The sequence below is a fragment of the Cupressus sempervirens genome, chromosome 11 (genome assembly GCF_028749045.1).
Source record: "Cupressus sempervirens isolate cs-2001-9-10 chromosome 11, ASM2874904v1, whole genome shotgun sequence".
Taxonomy (NCBI): Eukaryota; Viridiplantae; Streptophyta; class Pinopsida; order Cupressales; family Cupressaceae; genus Cupressus; species Cupressus sempervirens.
In genome coordinates, this window is record NC_143128.1 from 407135011 (window position 1) to 407145324 (window position 10314).

At 36.8% G+C, this 10314-nt stretch overlaps 1 pseudogene; it reads left to right on the top strand.

Annotated features, from left to right (window-relative positions):
- Positions 1 to 9845: 9845 nt before the first annotated feature.
- On the top strand, positions 9846 to 9964 carry LOC149529898 (5S ribosomal RNA; annotated as a pseudogene).
- Positions 9965 to 10314: the final 350 nt, after the last annotated feature.

Below are 10314 nucleotides of genomic sequence, written 5' to 3' on the forward strand. Positions count from 1 at the left end.
TTATTTACTTTTTAGATTATTTGATTGTGTGATTTTTATATTTAGACTCCTCTCATGCTTCTTAGAGCCCATTTTCAATCACCCATCCCCTTCTCCTCCCATACCCTAACTCATGTTCATTTCGAATGCTCAACAAGACATGTTCTTAGTGCAAGATAAGGTGCATTCTGGGCACTAAACATGATGATCCTCAACAACATAATATTTGTATGGATGAAATAGTCAATATAACCATTGATTCTTGTGATCACAAAAATAAAGGCTCATAAGATTGGGAAATTGATCCAACAACTTCTAAGGGCCATATTTTTTGACCCACATCTCTATTCTCCTTGAAATTTTCCACATAACTTCATTGGGAGGAGTTATTGGGAGAGAGACTTGTGTTTTCTTCCTATTGGTTCCTTTAAAGCATTGGATAAGGTGTGTTCTTAGTGTTAGAGTGCTCTTTACTCTTTCATGCATTCTGGGTGCTCGATAAGGTGTGCTCCGAGTGCTTAATAAGGTGCATCCTAAAGAATTTGATCAATACAAATCCACAAAGCCTTTGAACACCTGTAAGAAAAAAACCTATCATAGAAGAAAAAGATGAGAGGAGGTAAGGGAGAGAAGGTAATTTAATAAGTGAAATTAAATTAACCTTTTTCTCTAACACCCCCCATTAAGATGAGCAACAATGCAATTACAAATAATGCAAAAAGAGCAAGGGAACTACAATGTAGTGCTGAAAGAAAACTTGGGTCCCTACAACAAGGCTTGATGAGGTACCCAATCACAAAAAAATCTCTATGAAATGGAGAAATAGAGAAAACTTAGTGGGAAAAGCTCTACTCCAAAAAGAGATAGCTAAAAACCTAGTGAAGAACTGCAAAAGCCTCCAACTAGAGGAATGTTCCAAAAAAAGGAACAAAGAGTGATCATGAAGAAAACCACTGAAGCATGAAGAACCTGCAAAAATTGTCAAAAGGAAATTGCTAATATGTAGAACCTCCTCTGAAATAGAACTTAACCAGGTAGAGAAGACTGTAGTCTACATCGAATTAGGAGGCAAACAAAGGAAAATAACTGAACTCAAAAAATATAGATGGCATAAAACACCAAATCATGAAGTGCTAATCAATCAAACCAAGAAAGGCCACAACCAAAGTATGAATAAAAATAAGAGTATCTATATGGTAGATGATCCATCTCACTGAAATGCATAGGTATCTATCAACTACAATCACCTAGTACATAGGATCAAATACTAAATACATAGCTCACTCCAACAAACCAAGGAAGCATTAGAAAAAATAGAAGAACCCCCCTAATGTAGACAAGGGTGAGGTGATAGGTAGCTAACAAAGTGGGCCATAAAATCTTTTGTAAAATAGAAAGAACCAAGAACATTGAGAGTGAGGAAGAGGTACAGACACCTATAAAGGCACATGTCATTGATGCATCATGGGGCTAATGTCATGGAATAGACACTCACTTGACAAAGGAAGATGGCACTAAAAGGAAAAAAAACTATCCCCCATGGCACTTTACAATGTAGTGTGAGTATAATAAATCACAATGGTGAAAAAGATCTCAAAAAGTAAGGAGTGGCACTTTATCTCAGTGCATTTGCATAAAAATGCTTACAAATGATATCAACAATGATTAAAAAAGGAAAGAGCTTATACAAAAGATAGTATAGCCCAAAAGAAGAGATCCCATGCCATGAAAATGATCCCCAGGCCTAAAACATCCAAGATATCCACCATAGAGAAAAAAAGAAAAAAAACATGATAGAAAGAGCATGGAGTAGAATTTGGAAGAAATTACAACATTTCTAAAAAGTAGATAGAACCAACTTTCCAAAAATATAATGTTTTCAAAAAATGGAGATGGGATGCTCAAGATAAGCCCTTTGGAGTGAAAAATAGAACATTTAGCTTTGAATACCAAAATAGGAAAAAAAACTACATCAAAACCAAAAACCACCTACGCCAATGTCTTTTTCTTAGAACTAGCTTTTTGACACTTTTTTCGAATTTAAAAAATATATCTGTATGCTCAAGTTATGGTGGAAAAACCAACAGGGCTCCTATAAATGCATAAAAATATTATTTTTTAATGAAAATAATAAAAAATAAATTTAAAACAAACAACCCTACACAGTTGATAGAGTGGTAGACAAATGGCAGCTGGAGGTTTACTATGGTGGAGCCACTGCAGAGCCACTAGCAGGTTGCTAAGTGATGACTGCTAGTGTTAATTGTAGTGGTGACCACAGTGGTGAATGCAGTGGTACTTGCAATGGTTCTAGTGTAGTTAGTTAAAATTCATGGGTTAAAAACTTGAAAAATTTTTTTTTTGTGATTTTAAAATTTTTTTGGCATCTCGAACTACATGTAGAGGTCATATGACATTGTAAGGCAAAAAAAATTTGCCTTCGAAATCAACATTGTCCAAAACAAACAAACTTTATATGGAAACAGGGGTTTTGACACCTTTTGGATCCATCTATGAAGTTCATTTAGCCTCAAACTACTCCAAAAATTGGTGATCCCCCTATTTTCTTAGGAAATAATACCTAAAAAACTCCAGATCTAATTTGTCAAATCCTTGTTCTTTCTTTTTCTCCAAATACCAAACAAGCTATATCAAATCTAGCTCTGATACCACGAAGGATTTGATCAATACAAATCTACAAAGCCTTCAAACACCTAAATGCAAAAAACCTATCACAAAAGAAAAAGATGAGCAGAGGCAAGGGTTTTGCTCTAAAAATTATGCAAAAGTATTCCTAGAAATGAAGGAGATAATAAATTACAAAGAGATCAATCCTTATAAAAGGAGATCAAAACCCGAAAAGGGTAACCTAATAAGATACAAAGGGCAACCTAAACATGAAAGCTATTTAATAATCACTAATTAATTATTAAATAGAGAAAGCAAAAAATGCATAAAGTGAAATCTTAAGAAGGGAGAAAAGACAATTTAATAAATGAAATTAAATTAAACTTTTTCACTAACAAGTCCTAGATAAGGTTGCATTATGATGCATGGGCTAACACAAGGGTGTGAGAGTTTGATGTTGGGTGTGATCATAGTAGTGTTAGTGCAATGGATCCCATTAGAACTTTGTAGTTAAGTGTGCTTAGGCCAGCATAGTACTAGGATGGGTGACCTTCTAGGAAATCCTAGTGTTGCACCCTTCTTTTACTTTTTAGAGCATTTGGTTGCGTCGTTATTAATTTACACTCCTCTCATGCTTCGTAGTGCCCATTTTCAATCGCCCATCTCCTTCTCCTCCCATAGCTTGACTCATTTTCATTCTGAGTGCATGATAAGGCATGTTCATAGTGCTAGATAAGGTGCATTCTGGGTACTAAAGATGATGTTCCTCAACAAAGTAATCTTTGTATGGATGAAACAATTGATATAACAATTTATTCTTGTCATGATGAAAATAAAAGCTTATAAGATTGGGAAATTGATCCAACAACTTCTGCGGGCCATAACTTTTGACCCACATTTACATTCTTCTCAAAATTTTCCACATGGATTCATTGGGAGGAGTTATCTAGAGAGAGACTTGTGCCTTTCTTCCTGTTAGCACCTTTTGAGTAATGGATAAGGTGTGTTCTTAGTGTCAGAGTGCTCTTTACCCTCTTATGCATTTTGTGTGCTCAATAAGGTGCGCTCTAATAGCTTGATAAGGTTTGTGCTAGATAAGTTTGCATTATAATGCATGGAGTAACATGAGGGTGTTAAAGTTTGATGTTGGGTGTGATCATACCAGTGTTACTACACTAGATCCCATCAATACTCTAGAGTTAAGTGTGCTTGGGCTAGAGTAGAACTGAGATGGGTGAACTCTCTGGAAGTTCTAGTATTGTACCCTTCTTTTACTTTTTAGAGCACCCAACTATGTCATTGTTATATTTACACTCTTCTCATGTTTCTCAATGCCCATTTTTAATTGCCTATCCCCTTCTCCTCCCATTCCCTAACTCATATTCATTCTGAGTGCTCGATAAGGCACGTTCTTAGTGCTAGATAAGGTGCATTCTAGACACTAAAGATGATGTTACTCAACAAAGTAATCTCCATATGGATGAAACAGTCAATATAACAATTGATTCATGTGATGATGAAAATAAAAGCTTATAAGATTGGGAAATTGATCCAACAACTTCCAAGGGCCATAACATTTGACCCGCGTCTCCGTTATTCTTGAAATTTTCCATGTGGCTTCATTGGGAGGAGTTATTTGGAGAGAGACTTGTGAATTTCTTCCTATTGGTGCTTTCTGAGTGTTGGATAAGGTGCATTCTTAGTGTTGGGGTGTTCTTTACTCTCTTGTACATTCTAGGTGCTCAATAAGGTGCACTCTGAGTGCTTGATAAGGTACATCCTCGATAAGGTTGCATTATGAGGCATGAGCTAACACAAGGGTGTTAGAGTTTGGTGTCGATTATGATCATACTAGCGTTAGTGCACTAGATCCCATCAGTACTCCACATTTAAGGTTGAAGTAGTAGTGGCATGGGTGACCTCTTGAGAAGTCTCGATGTCGCATGTTTCTTTTCCTTTTTGGAGCATCTTGTTGCATCATTATTATATTTAAACTTGTCTCATGCTTCTTAGTGCCCATATTCAATTGCCCATTCTGTTCTCCTTCTAAACCCCAACTCATGTTGATTTTGAGTGCTTGATAAGGAACATTCTTAGTGCTAGATAAGGTGCATTTCAAGAACTAAAGATGATGTTGCTTAACAAAGTAAACTCCCTATGGATGAAACAGTTGATATAACAATTGATTCTTGTGATGATGAAAAGAAAAGCTTATAACATTGGGAAATTGATCCAACAATTTTTGAGGGCCATAAATTTTAACTCGTATCTCTATTCTTGAAAATTTCCATGTGGCTTCATTGGGAGAAGTTATTTTGAGAGAGACTCATGCCTTTCATCCTATGGGTGTGTTCTGAGTACCAGATAAGGTGTATTCTTACTACCAAAGTGCTCTTTACTCTCTCATGCATTCTAAGTGCTCGATAAGGTGTGCTCTATGTGCTCGATAATGTGTGTCCTAGATAAGGTTGCATTATGATGCATGGGCTAACATGAGGGTGTCAAATTTTGATGTTGGGTGCAATCATACTAGCATTAGTGCACTGGTTCCCATCAAAACTCTTCAAATAAGTGCACTTGGGCTAGAGTAGTACTAGGATGGGTGACCTCTTGGAAAGCCTAGTTGTTGCATCTTTCTTTTACATTTTAGAGTACCTAGTTACATAATTGTTATATTTACACTCCTCTCATACTTCTCAATACCCATTTTCAATAGCCCATCCCCTTCTCCTTCCATACAATGATTCATGTTCAATCTGAGTGATCGATAAGGCAGGTTCTTAGTGCTAGATAAGGTGCATTTTGGGCACTAAAGATGATGTTCCTCAACAAAGTAGTCTCCATATGGATGAAATAGTTGATATAACAATTGATTCTTGTGATGACAAAAATAAAAGCTTATAAGATTCGAAAATTGATCCAATGACTTTCAAGGGCTGTAACTTTTCACCTGCATCTCTATTCTTCCTATAATTTTCTGAGTTGCTCCATTGGGAAGATTTATTTGGAGAGAGACTTGTGCCTTTCTTCTTGTTGACACCTTTTGAGAGCTAGATAAGGTGCATTCTTAGTGTCAGGGTACTCTTTACTCTCTCATGCATTTTGGGTGCTCAATAAGGTGCACTCTAAGTGCTCAATAAGCTACATCCTAGATAAGATTTCATTATGATGCATAGACTAATATGAGGGTGTCAAAGTTTGATGTTAGTTGTGATCATATCATAATTAGTGCACCAAATCCCATCATAACTTTGCAGTTAAGTGTGCTTGGGCTGGAGTTTTAGTGGGATGGGTGACCTCTTGGGAAGTCCTAGTTATGCACTCTTCTTTTACTTTTAAGAGCATCCAATTGCATCATTATTATATTTACACTCCTCTCATGCTTCTTAGTGCCCATTTTCAATTGCCCATCCCCATCTCCTCCTATACCCTAACTCATGTTAATTCTGAGTTCCTGATAAGGCATGTTCTTAGTTCTAGATAAGGTGCATTTTGGGCACTAAAGATGATGTTCCTCAACAAAGTAATCTCCATATGAATGAAATAGTTGATATAACAATTGATTCTTGTGATGATGAAAATAAAAGCTTATAAGATTGGGAAATTGATCCAATAACTTCCAAGGGTCATAATTTTTGACCCGCATCTCCGTTCTTCTTGAAATTCTTCACATGGCTTCATTAGGAGGAGTTATTTGGAGAGAGACTCGTGCCTTTTTTCCTATTAGCACCTTCTGAGTGTCGAATAAGTTACGTTCTTAGTGTCAAAGTGCTCTTTACTCTCTTGTACACTCTTGGTGCTTGATAAGGTGTGCTCAGAGTACTTGATAAGGTATGCTCTAGATAAGGTTACATTATTATGAATGGGCTAACATGAGGGTGTCAGAGTTTTATATCACGTGCAATCATACAAGTGTTAATGCACTAGATCCCATCAAAACTCTGTAGTTAAGCACACTTGGGTTGTAGTAGTATGGGATGGGTGACCTTTTGGGAAGCCATGGTGCTACACCCTCCTTTTACTTTTTAGAGCATCCCATTGTGTCATTGTTATATTTATACTACTCTCATGCTTCTTTGCATCCATTTTCAATGGCCTATTCCCTTCTCCTCTCATACCCTGAATCATGTTCATTCTAAGTGCTTGATAAGGCACATTCATATTTCTAGATAAGGTGCACTCTAGGAACCTAAGATGATGTTCCTCAACAAAGTACTCTTTGTATGGATGAAATAGTTGATATAACAATTGATTCTTATGATGAAAAAAATAAAAGCTCATAAGATTGGGAAATTGATCAAACAACTTCTGAGGGCCACAACTTTTGACTAGCATCCCGATTGTTCTTAAAATTTTCCACATGATTTCATTGGGAGGAGTTATTTGGAGATTGACTCATGCCTTTCTTCCTACTACAACCTTTTGAGTTTTAGATAAGGTGCATTCTTAGTGTTGGAGTGCTCTCAATAAGGTGCACTCTAAGTGCTCAATAAGGTGCATAATAAATATGGTTGCATTATGAGGCATGGGCTAACACAAAGGTGTTAGAGTTTGATGTTCGTTGCAATCATACTATCATTAGTGCACCGGATCCCATCAGAAATCCAAAATTAAGTGTTCTTGGGCTGAAGTAGTAGTGGGATAGGTGACCTCCTAAGAAGTCTCAATGTTGCACCCATCTTTTACTTTTTACAACATCCAGTTGCATCATTGTTATCTCTAAACTCCTCTCATGGTTTTTAGCACCCATTTTCAATTGTCCATACCCTTTTCCTTTTGTACCCCGACTCATGTTCATTCTGAGTTCTCAATAAGGAACATTCTTAGTACTAGATAAGGTGCATTTTGGGTACTAAAGATGATGCTCCTCAACAAAGTAAACTCCATATGGATGAAATAGTCGATATAACAATTGATTCTTGTGATCATGAAAAGAAAACCTTTTAAGATTGGGAAATTGATCCAACATCTTCTAAGGGCTGTAACTTTTGACCAGCATCTCTATTCTTCTTGAAATTTTCCATGTGGCTTCATTGGGTGGAGTTGTTTTGAGAGAGACTCATGCCTTTCTTTCTATTGGCACCTTTTGAGTGTCAAATGAGGTACATTCTTAGTGTCTGAGTGTTTTTTACTCTCTTGTGCATTTTTTGTGCTCAATAAGGTTTGATTTGAGTGCTCAATAAGGTACATCCTAGATAACATTGCATTATGATGCATGGGCTAACATAAGGTTTTTAGAGTTTGATGTTAGGTGCGATCATACAAGAGTTAGTGCAACAGATCCCATTAAAACTCCATAGTTAAGCGCACTTCAGTTGCAATAGTATTGGGATGGGTTACTTGCCACAAAGTCCTAGTGTTGCACCCTTTTCTTACTTTTTAGAGCATCTAGTTGCATCATTGTTATATTTACACTCCTCTCATGCTTCTTAGTGCCCATTTTCAATCGCCCATCCCATTCTAGATAATGTACATTCTGGGCACTAAACATGATGTTCCCTAACAAAGTAATCTCTGTATGGATGAAACAATTGATATAAACATTATTTCTAGTTATGATGTAAATAAAAGTTTATAAGATTAGGAAATTGATCCAACTTCCACGGGCTATAACTTTTGACCCAGATCTCTGTTGTTCTTGATATTATCCATGTGGTTTCATTGAGAGGAGTTATTTGGAGAGAGATCTTGCCTTTCTTTCTGTTGGCCCCTTTTGAGTGCTAGATAAGGTGAGTTCTTAGTGTCAGAGTACTATTTACTCTCTTGTGCATTATGGGTGCCTAATAAGGTGCACTCTAAGTACTCAATATGGTGTGTCCTAGATAAGGTTGCATTATGATGTGTGGGCTAACATGAGGGTGTTAGAGTTTAATTTTGGATTTGATAATACCAGTGTTAGTGCACTAAATCCCATCAAAACTTTGCAGTTAAGTGTGCTTGGGCTAGAGTAGTACTAGGATGGGTGGCCTCCCAGGAAGTCCCTGTATTGCACCCTTCTTTTTCTTTCTAGAGCATCTAGTTGCATCATTTCATATTTACACTCATCTCATGCTTCTCAGTGCCCATTCCCTTCTCCTCCTGTACCCCAACTCATGTTCATTCTGAGTGCTTGATAAGGCACATTCTTAGTACTTAATAAGGTGCATTTTAGGAAAAAGATGATGTTCCTCAACAAAGTAATCTCTGTATGGATGAAACAATTGATATAAAAATTGTTTCTTGTGATGATGAAAATAAAAGCTTATAAGATTGGGAAATTGACCCAACTTTTGAGGCCCATAACTTTTTTACTCACATCTCCATTCTTCTTGAAATTTTCCATCTGGCTTCATTGGGAGGAGTTATTTAGAGAGAGACTCATTCCTTTCTTCTTTTTGACACCTTCTGAGTGTTAGATAAAGTGCATTCTTAGTGTCAGAATGCTCTTTACTCTCTTGTACATTTTGGGTGCTTGATAAGAAGTGCTTTGAGTGCTCAATAAGGTTTGTCCTAGATAATGTTGCATTATGATGGATGGGCTCTCATGAGGGTCTCAAAGTTTTATGTCGGGTGTGATCATACTAGCATTAGTGCACTAGATACCATCAAAACTCTGTAGTTAAGCGAGCTTTGGTCAAACTAGTACTATGATGGGTGATCTCCCAAGAAGTCCTAATGTTGTAGCCTTCTTATACTTTTTAGAGCATCTGGTTGTGTCATTGTTATATTTTCACTCCTCTCATGCTTCTTAATGCCCATTTTCAATAGCCCATCTCCTTCTCCTCAAGTACCTTGACTCATGTTCATTCTGAGTGCTCGATAAGGCACATTCTTAGTGCTAGATAAGGTGCATTCTGGGAACTAAAGATGATGTTCCTCAACAAAGTAATCTTTGTATGGATGAAACATTTGATATAACAATTGATTGATGTGATGAAAAAAATAAAAGCTTACAAGATTGGGAAATTGATCCAACAACTTTCGAGGGCCATAACTTTTTGACCTACATCATTTTTCTTCTTGAAATTTTCCATGTGGCTTCATTAAGAGAAGTTAATTGGAGAGAGACTTGTGTCTTTCTTCTTGTTGGCACCTTCTGAGTGTCAAATAAGGTGATTTCTTAGTGTTAGAGTGCTCTTTATCCTCTCATGCATTCTGGGTGCTCGATAAGGTGCACTCTGAGTGCTCGATAACATGCATTATAGATAAGGTTTCATTATGATGCATGGGATAACGTAAGGGTGTTAGAGTTTGATGCCAAGTGCAATCATACCAGCGTTTGTGCACTGGATCCCATTAGAACTTTGTAGTTAAGCATGCTTGGGCTAGAGTAGTACTAGGATGGGTGACCTCATAGGAAGTCCCATTGTTGCACCCTTCTTTTACTTTTTATGCTATCTAGTTGTGTCGTTGTTATATTTGCACTCCTCTAATGCTTCTCAGTGCCCATTTTTGATCACCCATCCCCTTCTACTCCCATACCCTGACTCATGTTCATTTAGATTGCTCAATAATATAGATTCTTAGTGCTGGATAAGGTACATTATGAGGAATAAAGATAATGTTCCTCAACAAAGTAATCTTTGTTTGGATGTAACACTTGATATAACAATTGGTTCTTGTGATAACAAAAATAAAAGCTTATAAGATTGGGAAATGATCTAACAACTTTGAGTGCTCTAACTTTTGACCCGCATCTTTGTTCTTCTTGAAATTTTCTATGTGCCT